General features: G+C 34.4%; 1 pseudogene across 2 annotated transcripts in view; it reads left to right on the top strand.

The window, feature by feature from the left end:
- Positions 1–25470, top strand: part of LOC148939149 (eukaryotic initiation factor 4A-III pseudogene) — a 60039-nt pseudogene that overhangs the window by 15529 nt on the left and 19040 nt on the right. For both annotated transcript variants that reach the window (XR_016143563.1, XR_016143564.1), the window contains 2 exons: positions 3155–3307; positions 18092–18202. The product of XR_016143563.1 is annotated as a eukaryotic initiation factor 4A-III pseudogene, transcript variant X1 (transcript). The remainder of the gene's footprint in view (positions 1–3154; positions 3308–18091; positions 18203–25470) is intronic.

The following is a 25470-nucleotide window of genomic DNA, read 5'->3' as shown; positions in this document are numbered from 1 at the left end:
TAGAAATAAGTTGCTGAAGATTATGAACATGATTTTTGAAAAGGGGAAGTATCTAACGATTTTTGGAAAACCTCAGTTAAGCCACTTTATTAGAAAGGTGATAAGAGTGAGTGCGGTAATTATCGAGGCATTAGCCTGGTCTCTGTAGGTAATAAATTACTTAGTAATATGATACTTTTTAGACTGAGAGATGTCGTAGACAAAGTTTTAAGAGAAGAACAGAGCGGTTTTAGAAAAGGCAGAGGATGTGTTGACCAAATTTTCACTCTTAGGCTAATAATTGAGAAGTGCCTGAGCTTTCAAACACCTTTGGTCCTCAGTTTTATAGATTTTGAGCAAGCGTTCGATTCTGTTAATAGAAGAGCTTTAGTAAAGGTTTTATCCTTGTATGGTATACGAGACAAATATATTAAAGTGATTAGTGCTATGTACGTGAATAAAACCACTGCAGTTAAGGTTGGAAATGAGGTTAGCACCTGGTTTTGTATTAAATCAGGAGTTAAGCAGGTTTGTGTTCTATCCCCCTTTGTATAGATTATTTTGATGGACTTTATTTTAAGGAGCAGAGGAAAGGCAATGGGAGACCACGGAATCAATTGGGGAGGAAAAAGTCTCCTGGACTTGGATTATGCTGATGATTTAAGCATCCTAGATGAAACTGTGAGCAAAATGAATGAAGTTTTAGAGGTTTTGCGAGTTCAGGGTGCTAGAATAGGTTTGAAAATTAATGTTAAAAAGCCTAAGTCACTAAGGCTAGGAATAAGTGAAGATGAAAAGGTGACTTTGGGTAATGAAATGATTGATCAGGTGGGGAGCTTCACTTATCTTGGTAGTATTATTAGTAAAGATGGTGGGAGCAGTGAAGATGTTAAACACAGAATAGCTAAGGCTCAAGGTGTTTTTTCATAGTTAAAAATAGTCTGGAAGAATAGGAAAGTAAGTCTGCAAACCAAGATTAGAATATTAGAAGCTACAGTGATGACAGTGGTCGAACATGGTTCTGAAGCATGGACACTCCGAAAAGCGGATGAAGATTTAATAGATGTTTTCCAGAGAAATTGCTAAAGGATTATTCTGGGTACCCGGCTGACTGACCGTTTTTCAAACAATAGGCTATACGAAAAATGTGGTTCAATACCGCTCTCTAGGGCTATAATGAAAGAAAGGTTGAGGGGGCTAGGGCACTTTGTGCGGATGAAGAATGACAGATTGCCGAAGATTTTTCTTTTCGGCCAACCATATAGGGCTAAACGGAAAGCAGGTCGTCCCTGTCTGGGGTGGGAGGACGTCATAGAGAAAGATTTAAAGAAAATGGGAGCTTCGTGGGAGGGTGTAAAAAGGGAGGCTTTGAATAGATTGGGATGAAGGAGGAGCGTTCGTAGCTGTGTTTGCCTTAGGTGGCTTGTTGCTGCGGTGAGTTTTGAGTAGTAGTTAGTAGTAGACTATAAACACATGAATATGTGTTTTTTGATCATCTAGTTTCTATTTAAAGATTTTCTTCCATCGTGTAGAATATAATATTTACATAGCTACTTCTCGGTTATTTATTACCTCTTACATTTATAATAAATACAAATTTATGCAATATTTCTAAGCCCTTGTTTTATTTGACTGTTTTGTATTTCTAATATTAAGCTTTGTTTTACTCTTATATTATGCTTCTTCCCTTTCAACCACATAATCCTTGTAAAAAAAGTCTCGAAGACGTTCTAAAACGGTGGGGATATAATTTTTTTTTCGATTATTTACGCAAAAAAAAGATAATTTTCAAAATGATAGGGAGGGGATTTGTATGCATGAATAAAAAACAATTTGAAATATTTATGGTTGTGCACAAGGCCGTATCCAGGTTTTATTCGGGAGGGGGCTAAAAAATCTTTATTAACGCATAAAAAAATTGCATTAATTTTTATTACAATTTTATGAATTAAAAAAAAATTGGAAGTGGGGGGGGGGTCAGACCCCCTAACGCTTCTCCTGGATCCGGCTTTGGTTGTTCAAGTTTCAACTTAGCCAATTCTCACTGTTAGATTTCGTTTCACTTTTCTAGGCTCTTTAGGGCTTCACTTTTGATTAATCCTTGCTTGACCACGCTTTCAGAAAAAATGTATACCCACATTTCTACTTAGATATATCCACGAATTCTGTTTTAAGTTAGCTATTTGCACGGCTTTGTGTCGTTGTCCCTTGTACTCCATGGATCGTGTCACTATTGAAAATCAAACACTATTTCAAGTATGAACTTAAAAATTTTGATTTTAAACTTTTATATTCTAATATAGGCCTCAAATTTGTAATCTATAGAAATCCTTAAATACCAATGTTGGTAAAAATCCAGCAGTACGTCTGAAATATGCACTTTAACTTTTAAGTATCATAGCTTATTAAATTATTATTTAACTAATTGAGGAAAATAATCCTAGCAGCAGTTTTCTAATTCGGTATGCATTTTGAGAGGTGTTTTTTTAGCACCATTTTTTTTACCAAATTTATCGCAATAATTTCATTTCAAACAGATATCAAATTTCCCCCTTTCTACTAAAATGTATTTACGAAACCTCCAATTATAACGGCCTTTTTTCAAAATATTATGCCATTGCCTCTGGGATTGGATGCTTCATGTCTGCTCCCAGAGGTAATATTTTTTTTGGCTTTTTGGCTATTTTGATTAAAAGAGTTATCTAGAAGTTTTGATTCGGCGTCATATGTGGTGCTTAGAAGCATAATAGTAAGAAATTTTTATAACTCCGATAGGTTTATTAACATAAGATATTCTATTAGGTGCCGGAATATGTGATGCCATGAGCTCTCTCGTAACTTTGTAGGATTATTTTGATGTGGCCAAAAAACACTCTTATTCTAGGACCCTACTCGTTCATCTTTTTATAGATAGTCCCATTGTTTCGGGCAATATGTTATGCCATCTAAGATAAAGTGCGGATTGTCCCTCTAAAAGTCAAATCCCGTTTAGTATTAGATTATTTACATGCATTTGGATTTTCACGGTATCCCGTTTTATTTGGATTCTCCCGGTATCAAGATCGATGAATAGGATAGTCATCAAGATTTGAAATTCAATACTTGTATCTTAGGTTAATGTATGCTATCCCATTTTTATATTATTTCTGAAATTGAAAGCTTTCTTCTTTTCTAGGAACAAGTTCCTCTTACTGCTTTTATGCCTGCTTCAGCTCTCCGTCCTTCATTGAGGTTAAAATTCGAACCTCTTCATCAAAACCTCTTCAAAATTGATGATGAAGAGCTATTTGAAAAACTTGTCAAAAAACAGGACAATCTTATTGCTAAGGTTTGACTCCTTTTCCTTATTCTTAGCTCAACCTTTTGCTGTTTAGTATTCCGCTTAAAAGGGATAAGGAATAAATCCTCGAGAACCATTATGGATAATGGCAGAGAGCCTCGAGGCTCTCCGGATGGATCGAGACTAAGCATATCATTTTTAAATTACTAATTTTAGATTATTTTTCTATGATGCAACTCGTGTTTGTGACAATTCCTCCCCCCTCTCAAAAATCCTATAGGCTCATACATAAAAAAATGATGAAATTATTATTTCATAATATGCAGCAAGTATCAATTTTATTTTTTTTTTCTATTCTTATCCATGTTTTGAATCATTTCTTAATTATAAATTTCTTACTGAATTTATTTTGAGACCCAACAAATCAAATTGGGCCCATTTTCTTGGGTTATTGATGTACGTTTCCCTAAAGTTGAAGAGGAATTCAACCGTGAATAGCATTCGACTGCTGGCAAGAATAGCCAATGTAATAAAAAGTACGAAACATTTATGAAATGCTTCTCAAGAGTAGAAAAAAAGGGGGTCATTTTGATTTATTGGATCCCATCGTAAATTCAGCCAAAAATTCTTTTTTTTTTACATTTAAAAATGAGTCAAAATATGAGTGAAAATAGAGCAAAAAATACTAAGGAAATGTGATTAATTGAAACTTGCTGCATATTATAAATTACAAATATCATTGCTCATGCTCTTTAGCTATTATATAGCCTAGAACTATTTGCCAGACCATTTAGGGGGTAGGGGGGGATGTATTGTCACAAACGGCGACTTTAACCACAAAAAGTAACAAAATTAGCAATCTATAGATGTTACTATTTGGTTTAATTAGCCTGTTTCTTTCTGGAAAACTGCAGCAATCCAGTTTAAGAAAAGAGGTGAAAGTACTGATCCAAAGACTAAAGTATTTGTAAGGGTCGTTGTCGTGGTATTGTTAAATTATTTGGGTGTTAGATTGTTCAAAAATCTTAGGATTGTTAGAACCTAAAGTATTTGTAAGGGTCGTTATCGTGGTATTGTTAAATTATTTGGGCGTTAGATTGTTCAACAATCTTAGGATTGTTAGAACCTAAAGTATTTTTAAGGGTCGTTGTCGTGGTATTGTTAAATTATTTGGGCGTTATATTGTTCAACAATCTTAGGATTGTTAGAACCTAAAGTATTTGTAAGGGTCGTGGTCGTGGTATTGTTAAATCATTTGGGTGTTAGATTGTTCAACAATCTTGGGATTGTTAGAACCTAAAGCATTTGTAATGGTCGTGGTCGTGGTATTATTAAATTGTTTGGGTGTTAGATTGTTCAACAATCATAGGATTGTTAGAACCTAAAGTATTTGTAAGGGTCGTTGTTGTGGTATTGTTAAACTATTTGGGTGTTAAATTGTTCAACAATCTTAGGATTGTTAGAACCTAAAGTATTTGTAAGCGTCGTTGTCGTGGTATTGTTAATTTATTTGGGTGTTAGATTGTTCAACAATCTTAGGACTGTTAGAACCTAAAGTATTTGTAAGGGTCGTTCTCGTGGCATTGTTAATTTATTTGGGTGTTAGATTGTTCAACAATTTTAGGATTGTTAGAACCTAAAGTATTTTTAAGGGTCGTTATCGTGGTATTGTTAATTTATTTGGGTGTTATACTTTTCAAAAATCATAGGACTATTAGAACCTAAAGTATTTATAAAGGTTGTAATCGTGGTATTGTGAAACTATGTGGGCGTTAAACTGATAAACAGTCTTAGGATTAATATAACCACATGTATTTGTAAAGTTCGTGGTTGTGGTATTTTTAAATTATTTGTGAGTTAGATTGTTCAACAATCTTAGGACTGTTAGAACCTAAAGTATTTGTAAGAGTCGTTATCGTGGTATTGTTAAATTATTTGTGTGTTAGATTGTTCAACAATCTTAGGATTGTTAGAGCCTAAAGTATTTGTAAGGGTCGTTGTCGTGGTATTGTTAAATTATTTGGGTGTTAGATTGTTCAACAATCTTGGGATTGTTAGAACCTAAAGTATTTGTAAGGGTCGTGGTCGTGGTATTATTAAATTGTTTGGGTGTTAGATTGATCAACAATCATAGGATTGTTAGAACCTAAAGTATTTGTAAGGGTCGTTGTCGTGGTGTTGTTAAATTATTTGGGTGTCAGATCGTTCAACAATCATAGGATTGTTAGAACCTAAAGTATTTTTAAGGGTCGTGGTCGTGGTATTGTTGAATTATTTGGGTGTTAGATTGTTCAACAATGTTAGGCCTGTTAGAACCTAAAGTATTTGTAAGGGTCGTTACCGTGGTATTGTTAATTTATTTGGGTGTTAGATTGTTCAATAATTTTAGGATTTTTAGTACCCAAAGTATTTTTAAGGGTCGTTATCGTGGTATTGTTAAATTATTTGGGTGTTAGATTGTTCAACAATCTTAGGATTGTTAGAACATAAAGTATTTGCAAAGGTCGTTATCGTGGTATTGTTGATTTACTTGCGTGCTCGATTGTTAAACAAACATAGGACTGTAAGAAACTAATGTATTTTTAAGGGTTGTTGTGGTAGTATTTTGAATTGGTTTATGCGATATATTTTTCAAAAATTTTAGGACTGTTGGAACCTAAAGTCTTTTTAAAGGTCGTAACCGTGGTATTGTTGATTTATTTATGTGGTAGACTGATCAAAAGTATTAGGACTAATGGAACCTAATGCATTTGTAAAGGTTGTTATTGTGGTTTTGTTAAATTATTTGGGTGTTAGATTGTTCAACAATCTTAGGATTGTTAGAACCTAAAGTATTTGTAAGGGTCGTGGTCGTGGTATTGTTAAATTATTTGGGTGTTAGATTGTTCAACAATCTTAGGATTGTTAGAACCTAAAGTATTTATAAGGGTCGTTATCGTGGTATTGTGAAACTATTTGTGTGTTAAATTGTTCAAAAATCTTAGGATTGTTAGAACCTAAAGTATTTGTAATGGTCGTGGTCGTGGTATTGTTAAATTATTTGGGCGTTAGATTGTTCAACAATCTTAGGATTGTTAGAACCTAAAGTATTTGTAAGGGTCGTTATAGTGGTATTGTTAAATTATTTGCGTGTTAGATTGTTCAACAATCTTAGGATTGTTAGAGCCTAAAGTATTTGTAATGGTCGTTGTCGTGGTATTGTTAAATTATTTGGGTGTTAGATTGTTCAACAATCTTGGGACTGTTAGAACCTAAAGTATTTGTAAGGGTCGTGGTCGTGGTATTATTAAATTGTTTGGGTGTTAGATTGATCAACAATCATAGGATTTTTAGAACCTAAAGTATTTGTAAGGGTCGTTGTCGTGGTTTTGTTAAATTATTTGGGTGTTAGATTGTTCAACAATCTTAGGATTGTTAGAACCTAAAGTATTTGTAAGGGTTGTTATCGTGGTATTGTTAATTTATTTGGGTGTTAGATTGTTCAACAATTTTAGGATTGTTAGTACCCAAAGTATTTTTAAGGGTCGTTATCGTGGTCGGTCGTTATTGTTAAATTATTTGGGTATTAGATTGTTCAACAATCTTAGGATTGTTAGAACCTAAAGTATTTGTAAGGCTCGTGGTCGTGGTATTGTTTAATTATTTTGGTGTTAGATTGTTCAACAATCTTAGGACTGTTAGAACCTAAAGTATTTGTAAGCGTCGTTACCGTGGTATTGTTAATTTATTTGGGTGTTAGATTGTTCAATAATTTTAGGATTTTTAGTACCCAAAGTATTTTTAAGGGTCGTTATCGTGGTATTGTTAAATTATTTGGGTGTTAGATTGTTCAACAATCTTAGGATTGTTAGAACCTAAAGTATTTGTAAGGGTCGTTGTCGTGGTATTGTTAAATTGTTTGGGTGTTAGATTGTTCAACAATCATAGGATTGTTAGAACCTAAAGTATTTGTAAGGGTTGTTATTGTGGTTTTGTTAAATTATTTGGGTGTTAGATTGTTCAACAATCTTAGGATTGTTAGAACCTAAAGTATTTGTAAGGGTCGTAGTCGTGGTATTGTTAATTTATTTTGGTGTTAGATTGTTCAACAATATTAGGACTGTTAGAACCTAAAGTATTTGTAAGGGTCGTTATCGTGGTATTGTTAATTTATTTGGGTGTTAGATTGTTAAACAATTTTAGGATTGTAAGAACCTAAAGTATTTGTAAGGGTCGTTATCGTGGTATTGTTAAATGATTTGGGTGTTAGATTGTTCAACAATCTTAGGAGTGTTAGAACCTAAAGTATTTGTAAGGGTCGTTGTCGTGGTATTGTTAAATTATTTAAGTGGTAGATTGTTCAACAATCTTAGGATTGTTAGAGCCTAAAGTATTTGTAAGGGTCGTTATCGTGGTATAGTTAATTTATTTGGGTATTAGATTGTTCAACAATTTTAGGATTGTTAGAACCTAAAGTATTTGTAAGGGTTGTTATTGTGGTATTGTTAAATTATTTGGGTGTTAGATTGTTCAACAATCTTAGGATTGTTAGAACCTAAAGTGTTTGTAAGGCTCGTGGTCGTGGTATTGCTAAATTATTTGGGTGTTAGATTGTTCAACAAATTTAGGATTGTTAGAACCTAAAGTATTTGTAAGGGTCGTTATCGTGGTATTGTTAAATTATTTGGGCGTTAGATTGTTCAACAATCTTAGGATTGTTAGAACCTAAAGTATTTTTATGGGTCGTGGTCGTGGTATTGTTAAATCATTTGGGTGTTAGATTGTTCAACAATCTTAGGATTGTTAGAACCTAAAGTATTTGTAAGGGTCGTTATCGTAGCATTGTTAATTGATTTGGGTGTTAGATTGTTCAACAATTTTAGGATTGTTAGAACCTAAAGTATTTGTAAGGGTTGTTATCGTGGTATTATTAAATTATTTGGGTGTTAGATTGTTCAACAATCTTAGGATTGTTAGAACCTAAAGTATTTGTAAGGGTCGTGGTCGTGGTATTGTTAAATTATTTGGGTGCTAGATTGTTCAACAATTTTAGGATTGTTAGAACCTAAAGTATTTGTAAGGGTCGTTATCGTGGTATTGTTAAATTGTTTAGGCGTTAGATTGTTCAACAATCTTATGATTGTTAGAACCTAAAGTATTTGTAAGGGTCGTTGTCGTGGTATTGTTAAATTATTTGGGTGTTAGATTGTTCAACAATGTTAGGATTGTTAGAACCTAAAGTATTTGTAAGGGTCGTTATCGTAGTATTGTTAAATGATTTGTGTGTTAGATTGTTGAACAATCTTAAGATTGTTAGAACCTAAAGTATTTTTAAGGGTCGTTGTCGTGGTATTGTTAAATTATTTGGGTGTTAGATTGTTCAAAAATCTTAGGATTGTTAGAACCTAAAGTATTTGTAAGGGTCGTTGCCGTGGTATTGTTAAATTATTTGGGTGTTAAATTGTTCAACAGTCTTAGGATTGATAGAACCTAAAGCATTTGTAAGGTTCGTGGTCGTGGTATTGTTAAATTATTTGAGTGTTAGATTGTTCAACAATCTTAGGAATGTTAGAACCTAAAGTATTTGCAAGGGTCGTTATCGTGGTATTGTTAATTTAGGGTGTTAGATTTTTCTACAATCGTAGGATTGTTAGAACCTAAAGTATTTGTAAGGGTCGTGGTCGTGGTATTGTTAAATTATTTGGGTGTTAAATTGTTCAACAATCATAGGATTGTTAGAACCTAAAGTATTTGTAAGGGTCGTGGACGTGGTATTGTTAAATTATTTGGGTGTTAGATTGTTCAACAATCTTAGGACTGTTACAACCTAAAGTATTTGTAAGGGTCGTTATATTGGTATTGTTAATTTACTTGGGTGTTAGATTGTTCAACAATTTTAGGATTGTTAGAACCTAAAGTATTTGTAAGGGTCGTTATCGTGGTATTGTTAAATTATTTGGGCGTTAGATTGTTCAACAATCTTAGGACTGTTAGAACCTAAAGTATTTTTAAGGGTCGTTGTCGTGGTGGTATTGTTAAATTATTTGCGTTTTTGATTGTTCAACAATCTTAGGATTGTTAGAACCTAAAGTATTTGTAAGGGTCGTGGTCGTGGTATTGTTAAATTATTTGGATTTAGATTGTTCAACAATCTTAGGAATGTTAGAACCTAAAGTATTTTTAAGGGTCGTTGTCGTTGTGGTATTGTTAAATTATTTGCGATTTAGATTGTTCAACAATCTTAGGACTGTTAGAACCTAAAGTATTTTTAAGGGTCGTTGTCGTGGTTGTATTGTTAAATTATTTGCGTTTTTGATTGTTAAACAATCTTAGGATTGTTAGAACCTAAAGTATGTGTAAGGGTCGTGGTCGTGGTATTGTTAAATTATTTGGATTTAGATTGTTCAACAATCTTAGGATTGTTAGAACCTAAAGTTTTTGTAAGGGTCAATATCTTGGTATTTTTAATTTATTTGGGTGTTTGATTGTTCAACAATTTTAGGATTTTTAGAACCTAAAGTATTTGTAAGGGTCGTTATCGTGGTATTTTTAAATTATTTGGGTGTTAGATTGTTCAACAATCTTAGGATTGTTAGAACCTAAAGTATTTATAAGGGTCGTTGTCGTGGTATTGTTAAATTATTTGGGTGTTAAAATTATTTGGGTGTTATTTGGGTGATTTTTAGAACCTAAAGTATTTGTAAGGGTCGTTATCGTGGTATTGTTAAATTATTTGGGTGTTAGATTGTTCAACAATCTTAGGATTGTTAGAACCTAAAGTATTTATAAGGGTCGTTATTGTGGTATTGTTAAATTTTTTGGGTGTTAGATTGTTCAACAATCTTAGGATGGGTAGAACCTAAAGTATTTGTAAGGGTCGTTACCGTGGTATTGTTAAATTATTTGGGTGTTAGATTGTTCAACAATCTTGAGATTGTTAGAACCTAAAGTATTTTTAAGGGTCGTTGTCGTGGTATTGTTAAATTATTTTGGTGTTGGATTGTTCAACAATCTTAGGATTGTTAGAACCTAAAGTATTTGTAAGGGTCGTTGCCGTGGTATTATTAATCTATTTGGGTGTTATATTGTTCAAAAATCTTAGGATTGTTAGAACCTAAAGTATTTGTAAGGCTCGTGGTCGTGGTATTGTTAAATTAATTGGGTGTTAGATTGTTCAGCAATCTTAGGATTGTTAGAACCTAAAGTATTTCTAAGGGTCGTTATTGTGGTATTGTTTAATTATTTGGGTGTTAGATTGTTCAACAATCTTAGGATGGGTAGAACCTAAAGTATTTGTAAGGGTCGTTATCGTGGTATTGTTAAATAATTTGGGTGTTAGATTGTTCAACAATCTTAGGATTGTTAGAGCCTAAAGTATTTATAAGGGTCGTGGACGTGGTAATATTAAATTATTTGGGTGTTAGATTGTTCAACAATCTTAGGACTGCAGGAACCTAAAGTATTTGTAAGGGTCGTTATCGTGGTATTGTTAATTTATTTGGGTGTTAGATTGTTCAACAATTTTAGGATTGTTAGAACCTAAAGTATTTGTAAGGGTCGTAATTGTGGTATTTTTAAATTATTTGGGTGTTAGATTGTTTAACAATCTTAGGAATGTTAGAACCGAAAGTATTTGTAAGGGTCGTTGTCGTGGTATTGTTAAATTATTTGCGTGTTAGATTGTTCAACAATCTTAGGATTGTTAGAACCTAAAGTATTTGTAAAGGTCGTGGTCGTGGTATTGTTAAATTATTTGGGTGCTAGATTGTTCAACAATTGTAGGATTGTTAGAACCTAAATTATTTGTAAGGGTCGTTATTGTGGTATGGTTAAATTATTTGGGTTTTAGATTGTTCGACAATTTTCGGATTGTTAGAACCTAAAGTATTTGTAAGGGTCGTAGTCGTGGTATTGTTAATTTATTTGGGTGTTAGATTGTTCAACAATCTTAGGAGTGTTAGAACCTAAAGTATTTGTAAGCGTCGTTATCGTGGCATTGTTAATTTATTTGGGTGTTAGATTGTTAAACAATCTTAGGACTGTAATAACCTAAAGTATTTGTAAGGGTCGTTATCGTGGTATTGTTAAATGATTTGGGTATTAGATTTTTCAACAATCTTAGGATTGTTAGAACCTAAAGTATTTGTAATGGTCGTTGTCGTGGTATTGTTAAATTATTTGGGTGTTAGATTGTTAAACAATCTTAGGATTGTTAGAGCCTTAAGTATCTGTAAGGGTCATTGTCGTGGTATTGTTAAATAATTTGGGTGTTAGATTGTTCAACAATCTTAGGACTAGTAGAACCTAAAGTATTTGTAAGGGTCGTTATCGTGGTATTGTTAATGTATTTGGGTGTTAGATTGTTCAACAATTTTAGGATTGTTAGAACCCAAAGTATTTTTAAGTGTCGTTGTCGTGGTATTGTTAAATTATTTGGGTGTTAGATTGTTCAAAAATCTTAGGATTGTTAGAACCTAAAGTATTTGTAAGGGTCGTTGCTGTGGTATTGTTAAATTATTTGGGTGTTAGATTGTTCAACAGTCTTAGGATTTTTAGAACCTAAAGTATTTGTATTGGTCGTTGTTGTGGTATTGTTAAATTATTTGGTTGTTGTATTTTTCAAAAATCTTAGGACTTTTAGAACCTAAAGTATTTGTAAGGGTCGTTATTGTGGTATTGTTAAATTATTTGGGTGTTAGATTGTTAAACAATCTTAGGACTGTAAGAACCTAAAGTATTTGTAAGGGTCGTTATCGTGGTATTGTTAATTTATTTGGGTGTTAGATTATTCAATAATCTTAGGATTGTTAGAGCCTAAAGTATTTGTAAGGTCGTTGTCGTGGTATTGTTAAATTATTTGGGTGTTAGATTGTTCAACAATCTTGGGATTGTTAGAACCTAAAGTATTTGTAAGGGTCGTGGTCGTGGTATTATTAAATTGTTTGGGTGTTAGATTGTTCAACAATCATAGGATTTTTAGAACCTAAAGTATTTGTAAGGGTCGTTGTCGTGGTTTTGTTAAATTATTTGGGTGTTAGATTGTTCAACAATTTTAGGATTGTTAGAACCCAAAGTATTTTTAAGGGTCGTTATCGTGTTATTGTTAAATTATTTGGGTTTTAGATTGTTCAACAATCTTAGGATTGTTAGAACCTAAAGTATTTGTAAGGGTCACTGTCATGGTATTGTTAAATTATTTGGGTGTTAGATTGTTCAACAATCTTAGGATTGTTAGAAACTAAAGTATTTGTAAGGGTCGTTATTGTGGTATTGTTAAATTATTTGGGTGTTAGATTTTTCAACAATCTTAGGATTGTTAGAACCTAAATTATTTGTAAGGGTCGTAGTCGTGGTATTGTTAAATTATTTGGGTGTTAGATTGTTCAACAATCTTAGGACTCTTAGAACCTAAAGTATTTGTAAGGGTCGTTATCGTTGTATAAAGAAATTTTAAAGTGTACGTACCTCTTATTTGACACGGGCTGACTGATCATTTTTGTAATGGAACACATGTTTTGTTTGTTGCTAAGAGTAAAAAGGGGGTACCAGCCCCAGTGCTCACCCCTGCTGCCATCTACAATTTAGTTTAACGTTGACAGTAAATAATTTATGGTTTTTCTCACTCAGAATGAAAAAACAGTATTTTTCTCATTTGAAAAAACAGAATTTTTCTCACATTGATGGATGTTTCTTGGATGGTTATTTGTGTCGGTCAATTTATTTGTTGTTTTTCATGGATGTCAACATCAATTTATGTCTGTTTTTATGGTTTTTGTCAGTGAGAATGAAAAAACAGGATTTTTCTCACTTTGATGGATGTTTCTTGGATGGTTATGAGTGTTGGTCAATTTATTTGTTGTTTTTCTTGGATGTCAACAGCAATTTATGTCTGTTTTATGGTTTTTGTCAATTGATTACATAATATCTCCGACAAGTACAGCAATTTATGGATGTTTCAAGGTCGATTTATTTGTTGTTGTTGTTGTTGTTGTTTGGCCAAGTGCACGCTAGGGGGGGATGTTATGATCAAAGAACACCAAGCTATTTCAGTGTCCTATGCCCACGCCCAAAGAGACAGTTCTAACACCATGCAGTTGTTAGAAATAGTAGAAACATTGGATGAGGAAGAGTGCATGATCAAGACACTGACTAAATTAATTGGCACAGCTAATGGCGCTATTTCTCGCTTGAGAAATACACATTATCCTATGGTGTTGTCTGCAGAGGATCGTCTCGCGATTAAAAATCAAAAAATATGCTGGTTTTGTAAGGGGGAGTTTGTAGCGGGAGATAAGGGGACTAAAGGGAAAAGCGGGGGGAGGGGGAAAGTCAGAGACCATAATTCCTTGGGGCAGGAAATATCCTCTGGGGGTAGTAATTTTAGAGGGGTAGCGCATCAATCGTGTAACTTAAATGTTAGCCAACAGTTTTTTATCCCAGCTTTTATTCACAATGCAAATTATGATTTAAAACTTATTTTACCGGCACTGGCACGTATTCACAGGGAGGGAGGGGGAGTAAACAGTCCATGGGTAAATAATTCATTTATCTATAACATTATTCCCAAATCGGCCGAGAAGTTGTTGATTCTCGAACTGAAATGGCAGGTAGTAAACAAGGGGCATACATACACAATAGTTGTCATCACTGCTGCAGGTTAGGTTGGGTTAGTTGAGATTAGATTGGGCTATTTAATTTATGAAAGGGTTGAGTGGTTATTTAATTTATGAAAGGTTGGTGGTGGTGGTTAGTGGTTGGGTTAGGTTAGTTGGTTAGTGGTTTGGTTAATTTATCTGGACACAGTTGATTGCGATAGTCTATGCATTCAACTCGGTCTGAAATACGGTTGTGGCCATGAGGCAGCACACTTAAACCATTCTCGAGCACATAGACTTTGTTGGATATACACGACATTGCATTTTTTTCCACTCTCACAGTATAATTTCTATACTGTGAGAGAGAATTGCAAGCACTTGTGCTCTTGGCACTAGGCTACTTACTAAAGAGTCTCTACACATACTTATGTTGAAATTGCTTCTTACAAAATGCGTAGGCACCCCTTTACATGCCTTCTTTTCATCCCCACCGTCTGTTACTACGCAATAAACTTTAGGGCCCGGGAACACCCCCCTGGATATCAAATCACTCCCCTTCTCTGATTTTAACATTAATAGTTGGTTGGGGGCTTGGCGTTTCAACAACTCGGGGTAGAGGGACGGATTCCAGTTGGTGAAATCCATCCGCGAGCTGATATGTTCCCCATTTTCTAGATCACCCAATAAATCCTCAGTTTTTACCTTTAGCAATAGAGAATCTGTATGCCCATAGTAAACTTGAACCTCCCCCTACCGTGGCCATTGCACCTTGCACACATTGTAAAAAAACGACAACATGAGCTTTTTGGAAATTTCAAGTACTGAACTACCTCCTGCTATATTCAAGTTCAGTACCACATTTCTCTTTTTTCCTGTGTAGAAGAACCATGCCAGCCTCTATGCTCGTGAACGATGTAAAATTGGGGTCAACAATAATTCGTGCACACTCTAGAGGGTCAGTCACAATGTCGCAGCGAGATCTGTTGCGTACGCTTTCACACATTTTGCCAAACGCTGAATTTAGAATGAGTTTGACATTCCTTCTCTACTTTGGAGTTTGCCCTAGAGTGTTTATCAACAAAAGTGTCGATAAACGTTTTCAAATAGGGTTTCTGATTGAATTGCAGGACCCTATGTATTTTGGTGATCTTGAAACCATTGTTCACCATCCAGTGCTAAAGCACTTGGTGAACAACGATATTCACCTTAGGGTCCAAATCAGCAATCAGTTTTTGCTTAGAGGGGGTCCAGTGCATCCCCATATCCTCAACCAATGATCGATTATAGGGGCTCAGTGAGTCCCTGCTCACGGGTCGATTGATACAGGGAAAAACAAAATCTCTGACTGAATCGTGAAGCGCCAGTGGAATATGCCAGTCAATTTCAAAGAACAATCCTTGTGGCCCATTGTCCTCGACGGTGGTAATGTCGGGGAACTCACAAGGATTCTCAAGCCATTGATAGTTACCAAACGGCAAAGAGTATTGAGACATTGCCAAGAGGTACAATAAGTTCATGTCCAAGAACACTGCATTTGACTTTGCACCGGTGTTGCTGTTTTGTCCACTCGGATCGGTTGACAAGACGCGATCCCCATGAAAAACATACCCTCCCCTCATTGAACGCTCTACAAAAAGGTGCTGATCTACATCGGTGATTAGGCCTATTTCCTCCCTACTAATTTTTAAAATCAAATCCATCACCAAATATGGTGTGGAAAAATAATAACCTATATCTAGCCCAAACTCTGAATAGATTTGGTCTGTGTTCTTGCAGACTATGTCTAACAGAGTTAAAATATCACTGGCCAAGTACAGTCTACAATAATCCCACCCATTTTTACACTTTCCCATAGACCACGCCTTCTTGGCAAACTCATAGTCCTCGGCTGTGCATTCACTGTTGGTGAGTGAATTGTAGAAATTTTTAACTAGAGGTAGTTTCACCTCGCTTAAGCGAGCGTCAGAAGAGTAATAGTTGTATGCGTATACACCTTTGCAGGTCAATAGGTAATACATTTAACTGTCTGGAAAGTACTGTTTGTGAAGAAAAAAACTATCAAAATTGTCACTTTTCTGCACTTGAATCAATTGACTCAATGCCTTGGGAAAAAAACTAAAGGATTCTAAAAACCTGATCTTATTCCATCACGTATGCCCATTATTTACTACCTGCCGTTTCAGCTCGAGAATCAACAACTTCTTGGCCGATTTGGGAATAATGTTATAGATAAATGAATTATTTACCCATGGACTGTCTACTCCCCCTCCCTCCCTGTGCACACGTGCCAGTGCCGGTAAAATAAATTTTAAATCATAATTTGCATTGTGAATAAAAACTGGGATAAAAAACTGTTGGCTAACACTTAAGTTACACGATTGATGCGCTACCCCTCTAAAATTACTACCCCCAGAGGATATTTCCTGCCACAAGTGATTATGGTCTCTGACTTTTCCCCGCCCCCCTCTTTTCCCTTTAGTCCCCTTATACCCCCTTCCAACGTCCCCTTACAAACCCAGCATGGTGTTTGATTTTTAATCGCGAGACGATCCTCTGCAGACAACACCATAGGATAATGTGTATTTCTCAAACGAGAAATAGCGCCATTAGCTGTGCCAATTAATTTAGTCAGTGCCTTGATCACGCACTCTCCCTCATCCAATGTTTCTACCATTTCTAACAACTGCTTGGTGTTAGAATTGTCTCTTTGGGCGTGGGCATATGACACTGCAATAGCTTGGTGTTCTTTGATTCGGTTTGGAAATCGAGGATCGTTCATTTCCACCAGCTTAGCTTCACAATCCAAAGATATGTTGTTGCACTGGGAGGTTGTTTTGAAAATTTTTAAAGCGTAAAATGGCCCTATCCCCTGAAACCGTTTCCACTGTCTGATAGCCATGCCGTCTACAGTGCTTCATATGATCCCGTAGTTTTATATCGCTACGGAATTGTGAAAGGCATGTTGGACAGTAGAAACGTACCCTTAGATCCCTACCATCCCCCAGAACTCTACTGACGTCTGTGATTGGATTGACATGGCCAATTGAATTGGCAAGGTCACTAGATGGTGGTGTGCACAAAAGTCAAACCCAATGTTTACCCAATTCAATTAATGGACCTCTTACTGGGAACACCAACCCCCTCTTTTTTGAACGAACCCCATCCTCAAATTGAGTTTCATACTGAACCACAGTAACGCCGATATTTAAATGGGTATTGGCCCTTTCAAAAATATTAATAGACCTTAGCGTTACTGGGTATTTCGCCTCTAAACAAGTGAAATCTACAATGGGGAAATTGGACCCCTCCTTCCCATGTACAGCCCAATCGTCTAAATTCGTCTTGGTAGCGTCACGTGCTATAGGCTCGAATGCTGATATGAGGAAAGCGTACTTGAAACATTTTTGATCTGTTTCAAAGCAAATTTGTTGGACACCACGACAACCTACTAAATCTGGATTATATTTTAAAACTGTATCCCTATCATATCCCCCACCCCCTCTTAAAATAAAATCTTCCTTAAATTTACAGATATTAACGCTTAAATTTGCAACATAAAGAACTACAGAGCCACTCCCATTTTCGTTATAATTCTCGAGATTCGCAATAATATGACCTATCCACTCGGAAAAAGCACCCTCAAAATTTTCCAAATTTTCTAACAATGTTTTGTTAGTGTTAAAAGATAAGGACAATTCTTTCAGGTTAGATGGGGCATAGAAATATTTTTTTTTGTAAATTGCATAATGTTTTGTTTATTCAGTATAAATTACTTTTAAAAAAAGAGAAGCTTTCCTCTTCTTAAGAAAAAAGAATCTGGATTACTTATCGTAGATTTTTTAAATTTGTTTTTCCAATGTTTTATCAGATTTTATAAAAGGGTTTTTTCCCCATCGGCCAAAGAAACCAGGTTCTTATTTAAACAATTCTTATTATTTTCTCTCTTAGTTGTTTTGAACTAACTCAGTTAAAGGTTTCAAGAATCCAGTTAAAGGTTTAAAGAAGAATCGCTTTTAACTTTAGTATTTGTTGTCGAACCAGAGGTGGTTCGAGCTTATCTAAGGCCCGTGACAAAATATTAATCATTGCCCCCTCCCCCTGCCTGCCACATAATTTAGAGGTCAAATTTTAACAAAATATTTATTTAATGATAAAACTATTTTCAATTTATTAGTTTTATTACAATTTTTGTATTTTAACTTGAATTATTTAATTATTGTTATATTATTTTGATTTATATTGTTTACTTATCTTTTAGGTAGTGACCAATTGCGTCGAAGCACAAGAAAGCCAAAAAAAGTAATCATAGAACTTGAAAAGTTTAATTTGGAACAAGCAGTGCTGTCGGGCAAAGAAGATTGATTTAAAGGTGAGTTGTTTCCTGAAAAAGGTCGAGGTGATGTGGCAACCCGATATGTTAAGAATATCGGGTTGAATTTGTTTTGGAATACGCTGGTGACTTGATAGACACAGTAGAAGCAAAAAGACGAGAGGCTACTTATAGCCAGGATTGGAATGTTGGGAGCTTTATGCATTACTTCAAACACAAAAATGTTCCCTGTTGCATAGATGTAACAGCTGATAGTTCTCGTCTTTGTCGTTTAGTGAATCATTCACGGATTTGGAAACACCACGGTAATTTGGAAACACCAATCGTCGAGATTAAAAGTGAGCCAAGATTGATATTCTTCAGTAAAAGGGACATTGAAGTTGGAGAAGAAATTTCGTATGATTATGGAGAAAGGAGTAAAGAAGCTCTGGAAAATCATCCTTAGCTTGCTTTCTAGCCAACATTTCTTTTATATTTGAATTTTAGAACTAGAAGTGTCGTTTATATCTTTTTATTCTGAGTAATTATTTGGTATAATGCATTTATAAGTTGCTCACAAGGTGATTTTTGAATTAAAATAAATTTGCTGACATCAAGCTATGGGTAATTTGAGAAAAAAGACAAGACATATAGTCTGAGTAAAAGGCAAAGCTGGCATAAGCCTTTTTCCAGGATTGCGTGAAAGTTATATTTTTTTTCATTTGTTGGTGAAATATTCCAACTCTTGCATTTCACGAAAGAAATTCAAAATGAACTTTGAAAAATTAAGAGAATGTAACTGTGACAAGGCAAAGCACAACAAAACACTACTGAAATATTCCAACTCTTGCATTGCAATGAAAGAAATTCAAAATGAACTATGAAAATCAACAGAATGTAACTTTGACAAGATAAAGCACAACAAAAAACTACTGAAATATTCCAACTCTTGCATTTCACGACAGAAATTCAAAATGAACTTCGAAAAATCAAGAGAATATAACTGTGACAAGGTAAAGCACAACAAAACTCTACAGAAATATTCCAACTCTTGCATTTCAACGACAGAAATTCAAAATGGACTTTGAAAAATCATGAGAATGTAGCTCTGACAAGGTAAACCACGACAAGACACTACTGAAATATTCCAATTCTTGCATTTCACGAAAGAAATTCAAAATGAACTTTGAAAAATTAAGATAATGTAACTGTGACAAGGCAAAGCACAACAAAACACTACTGAAATATTCCAACTCTTGCATTGCAATGAAAGAAATTCAAAATGAACTATGAAAATCAACAGAATGTAACTTTGACAAGATAAAGCACAACAAAAAACTACTGAAATATTCCAACTCTTGCATTTCACGACAGAAATTCAAAATGAACTTCGAAAAATCAAGAGAATATAACTGTGACAAGGTAAAGCACAACAAAACTCAACTGAAATATTCCAACTCTTGCATTTCACGACAGAAATTCAAAATGAACTTCGAAAAATCAAGAGAATATAACTGTGACAAGGTAAAGCACAACAAAACTCTACTGAAATATTCCAACTCTTGCATTTCACGACAGAAATTCAAAATGAACTTCGAAACATCAAGAGAATGTAACTGTGACAAGGTAAAGCGCAATAAGTCACTACTGAAATATTCCAACTCTTGCATTTCAACGAAAGAAATCCGAAATGAACTATAAATATCAACAGAATGTAGCTGTGACAAGGTAAAGCACAACAAAACACTACTGAAATATTCCAACTCTTGCATTTCACGACAGAAATTCGAAATGAACTTCGAAAAATCAGGAGAATGTAACTGTGACAAGGTAAAACACAACAAGTCACTACTGAAATATTCCAACTCTTGCATTTCACGACAGAAATTCAAGATGAACTTTGAAAAATCATGAGAATGTAGCTGTGACAAGGTAAACCACGACAAGACACTACTGATATATTCCAATTCTTGCATTTCACGAAAGAAATTCAAAATGAACTTTGAAAAATTAAGAGAATGTAACTGTGACAAGGTAAAGCACAACAAAACACTACTGAAATATTCCAACTCTTGCATTTCAATGAAAGAAATTCAACATGAACTATGAAAATCAACAGAATGTAACTGTGACAAGGTAATGCACAACAAAGCACTACTGAAATATTCCATCTCTTGCATTTTACGACAGAAATTCAAAATGAACTTCGAAAAATCAAGAGAATGTAACTATGACAAGGTAAAGCACAACAAGTCACTACTGAAATATTCCAACTCTTGCATTTCACGACAGAAATTCAAAATGAACTTTGAAAAATTAAGAGAATGTAACTGTGACAAGGTAAAGCACAATAAAACAATACTGAAATATTCCAACTCTTCCACTTCAAAGAAAGAAATTCAAAATGAACTATGAAAATCAACAGAATATAACAGTGACACGGAAATGAACAACATAACAATACTGAAATATCCCAACTCTTGCATGTCACGACATAAATTCAAAATGAACTTCGAAAAATCAACAGAATGTAACTGTGACAAAGTAAAGCTGTGGATTTCCACCATTCAGGCTGGTGGACTAAGACTCCAATACTAAGGTAGTGGATTTCCACCATTCAGGCTGGTGGACTAAGATCCCAATACTGAGCTAGTGGATTTCCATCATTCAGGCTGGTGGACTAAGACCCCAACACTGAGCTAGTGGATTTCCAGCATTCAGGCTGGTGGACTAAGACCCCAATTTTCCAACTCTTGCATTTCACGACAGAAATTCAAAATGAACTTCGAAAAATCAAGAGAATGTAACTGTGACAAGGTAAAGCACAACAAGTCACTACTGAAATATTCCAACTCTTGCATTTTACGACAGAAATTCAAAATGAACTTTGAAAAATCATGAGAATGTAGCTGTGACAAGGTAAACCACGATAAGACACTACTGAAATATTCCAATTCTGGCATTTCACGAAAGAAATTCAAAAATGAACTTTGAAAAATTAAGAGAATGTAACTGTGACAAGGTAAAGCACAAAAAAACACTACTGAAATATTCCAACTCTCTCATTTCAATGAAAGAAATTGAAAATGAACTATGAAAATCAAGAGAATGCAACTGTGACAATGTAAAGCACAACAAAAAACTACTGAAATATTCCAATTCTTGCATTTCACGAAAGAAATCCAAAATGAACTTTGAAAAATTAAGAGAATGTAACTGTGACAAGGTAAAGCACAACAAAACGCTACTGAAATATTCCAACTCTTGCATTTCAATGAATTAAATTCAAAATGAACTATGAAAATCAACAAAATGTAACTGTGACAAGGTAAACCACAACCAAACACTACTGAAATATTCCAATTCTTGCATTTCACGACAGAAATTCAAAATGAACTTCGAAAAATCAAGAGAATGTAACTGTGACAAGGTAAAGCACAACAAGTCACTACTGAAATATTCCAACTCTTGCATTTCAACGAAAGAAATCCAAAATGAACTTTGAAAAATCATGAGAATGTAGCTGTGACAAGGTAAACCACGACAAGACACTACTGAAATATTCCAATTCTTGCATTTCACGAAAGAAATTCAAAATGAACTTTGAAAAATTAAGAGAATGTAACTGTGACAAGGTAAAGCACAACAAAGCACTAGTGAAATATTCCAACTCTTGCATTTCAATGAAAGAAATTCAAAATGAACTATGAAAATCAAGAGAATGTAACTGTATCAAGGTAAAGCGCAACAAAACACTACTGAAATATTCCAACTCTTGCATTTCACGACAGAAATTCAAAATGAACTTCGAAAAATCAAGAGAATGTAACTGTGACAAGGTAAAGCACAACAAGTCACTACTGAAATATTCCAACTCTTGCATTTCAACAAAAGAAATACAAAATGGACTTTGAAAAATCATGAGAATGTAGCTGTGACAAGGTAAACTACGACAAGACACTACTGAAATATTCCAATTCTTCCATTTCAATGAAAGAAATTCAAAATGAACTTTGAAAAATTAAGAGAATGTAACTGTGACAAGGTAAAGCACAACAAAACACTACTGAAATATTCCAACTCTTGCATTTCAATTAAAGAAATTCAAAATTAAATATGAAAATTAACAGAATGTAACTGTGACAAGGTAAAGCACAACAAAACACTACTGAAATATTCCAAATCTTGCATTTCACGACAGAAATTCAAAATGAACTTCGAAAAATCAAGAGAATATAACTGTGCATAGTGTCTTACTGAAATACTGAAATATTCCAACTCTTCCATTTCAATGAAAGAAATGCAAAATGAACTATGAAAATCAACAGAATGTAACTGTGACAAGGTAATGCACAACATAACACTACTGAAATATTCCAACTCTTGCATTTCACGACAGAAATTCAAAATGAACTTCGAAAAATCAAGAGAATGTAACTGTGACAAGGTAAAGCTGTGGATTTCCACCATTCAGGCTGGTGGACTAAGACCCCAATACTAAGCTAGTGGATTTCCACCACTCAGGCTGGTGGACTAAGATCCCAATACTGAGCTACTGGATTTCCATCATTCAGGCTGGTGGACTAAGACCCCAACACTGAGCTAGTGGATTTCCACCATTCAGGCTGGAGGACTAAGACCCCAATTTTCCAACTCTTGCTTTTCACGACAGAAATTCAAAATGAACTTCGAAAAATCAAGAGAATGTAACTGTGACAAGGTAAAGCACAACAAGTCACTACTGAAATATTCCAACTCTTGCATTTCACGACAGAAATTCAAAATGAACTTTGAAAAATCAAGAGGATGTAGTTGTGACAAGGTAAACCACGACAAGACACTACTGAAATATTCCAATTCTTGCATTTCACGAAAGAAATTCAAAAACGAACTTTGAAAAATTAAGAGAATGAAACTGTGAAAAGGTAAAGCACAACAAAACACTACTGAAATATTCCAACTCCCTCATTTCAATGAAAGAAATTCAAAATGAACTATGAAAATCAACAGAATGTAACTGTGACAAGGTAAAGCACAACAAAACACTACTGAAATATTCCAACTCTTGCATTTCACGAAAAAAATTCAAAATGAACTTTGAAAAATTAAGAGAATGTAACTGTGACAAGGTAAAGCACAACAAAAAACTACTGAAATATTCCAACCCTTGCTTTTAAATGAAAGAAATTCAAAATGAATTATGAAAAGCATCAGAATGTAACTTTGACAAGGTAAAGCACAACAAAACACTACTGAAATATTCCAACTCTTGCATTTCACGACAGAAATTCAAAATGAACTTCGAAAAATCAATAGAATGTAACTGTGACAAGGTAATGCACAACAAGTCACTACTGAAATATTCCAACTCTTGCATTTCAACGAAAGAAATCCAAAATGGACTTTGAAAAATCATGAGAATGTAGCTGTGACAAGGTAAACCACGACAAGACACTACTGAAATATTCCAATTGTTGCATTTCACGAAAGAAATTCAAAATGAACTTTGAAAAATTAAGAGAATGTAACTGTGACAAGGTAAAGCACAACAAAATACTACTGAAATATTCCAACTCTTGCATTTCAATGAAAGAAATTCAAAATGAACTATGAAAATCAACAGAATGTAACTGTGACAAGGTAAAGCACAACAAAACACTACTGAAATATTCCAACTCTTGCATTTCACGACATAAATTCAAAATGAACTTCGAAAAATCAAGAGAGTGTAACTGTGACAAGGTAAAGCACAACAAGTCACTACTGAAACATTCCAACTCTTGCATTTCAACGAAAGAAATCCAAAATGGACTTTGAAAAACCATGAGAATGTAGATGTGACAAGGTAAACCACGACAAGACACTACTGAAATATTCCAATTCTTCCATTTCAATGAAAGAAATTCAAAATGAACTTTGAAAAGTTAAGAGAATGTAACTGTGACAAGGTAAAGCACAACAAAACACTACTGAAATATTCTAATTCTTGCATTTTACGACAGAAATTCAAAGTGAACTTCGAAAAATTAAGAGAATGTAACTCTGACAAGGTAAAGCACAACAAGCCACTACTGAAATATTCCAACTCTTGCATTTCACGACAGAAATTCAAAATGAACTTCGAAAAATTAAGAGAATGTAACTGTGACAAGGTAAAGCACAACAAAACACTACTGAAATATTCCAACTCTTGCATTTCAATGAAAGAAATTCAAAATGAACTATGAAAATCAACAGAATGTAACTGTGACAAGGTAAAGCACAACAAAACACTACTGAAACATTCCAACTCTTGTATTTCACGACAGAAATTCAAAATGAACTTCGAAAAATCAAGAGAATGTAACTATGACAAGGTAAAGCACAACAAAACACTACTGAAATATTCCAACTCTTGCATTTCAATGAAAGAAAATCAAAATGAACTTTCTATTCACTCAGGTCTATTCACTGCCACACCTGGAGATTTGGGTTATAGATGTCACATTTTAAACATAATTACCAGATATGGCAGTATAGACTGCTTAGAATTTGAGCCTACATTTTTTAGCCAAACAGGAATTAACCAAACAGGACGTTTGAAGGATGAGGACGAAAGAATGTCAAACGATACAAGGATAAATTGTCCAACATTATCATCGTACAATGAATGTCTTCACCCCTCCAAGTGGCTTCCACCTAATAAACTTTGAATCAAAAGCTTTTTCACTTTAGCTACAGAAATCTCATTTTACAACACGAATTTATCTTTACACGGGTGAGAATTTTTATATTTTTGGAATAGGCAACAGGCCTAAATATACTGCATAGTCTAATAAAAGTATTCTGAGATTGAATATATATGGTTGTTCAATATTCTGGTCTTGTAACACAGCCCCCCCAAGGGGGTTTCAGAGGAAGTTCTGGTCCCCAAGCCTGGTGCCTTTTTGCCAGGTCATGTGCCTTTCCAAAAGAGGCTTGAGAAACGCTTGAAATGGATTATGTTCTGAAATAGTGTATGCTTCCAAAAAAGATTAATTTTCTATTCTATATTTGTTGCACTAGGTATAATTAAATATTTAATTGCCGCTACTTTTGATCGAGAAATTAGATGACTGTTGAACTACAGAATTGCCGGTTGTTCTTCTCATTTTCTTTAGCCTAGATTGTCTTTCTGCTTCTAATGCTTTTCCTATATCTTTGTTTACATTCAGTATTTTGATCTTTCTGTTTTTTTCCTTTTCAAAAACCATTCTGAGTGAATACGGGTAATTTCAGAAAATATAACACACGTAGAAATCTATTGTACATTTGTCTTGTAGTTTATTCTGAATATGTGTATTTAGTGA

The sequence above is a fragment of the Artemia sp. Qi Xiang Cuo genome, chromosome 21 (genome assembly GCF_049724085.1).
Source record: "Artemia sp. Qi Xiang Cuo chromosome 21, ASM4972408v1, whole genome shotgun sequence".
NCBI classification, from domain to species: Eukaryota; Metazoa; Arthropoda; class Branchiopoda; order Anostraca; family Artemiidae; genus Artemia; species Artemia sp. Qi Xiang Cuo.
Note: the sequence above shows the minus strand (reverse complement) of the source record. Positions and strands in the feature narration are given on the sequence as shown.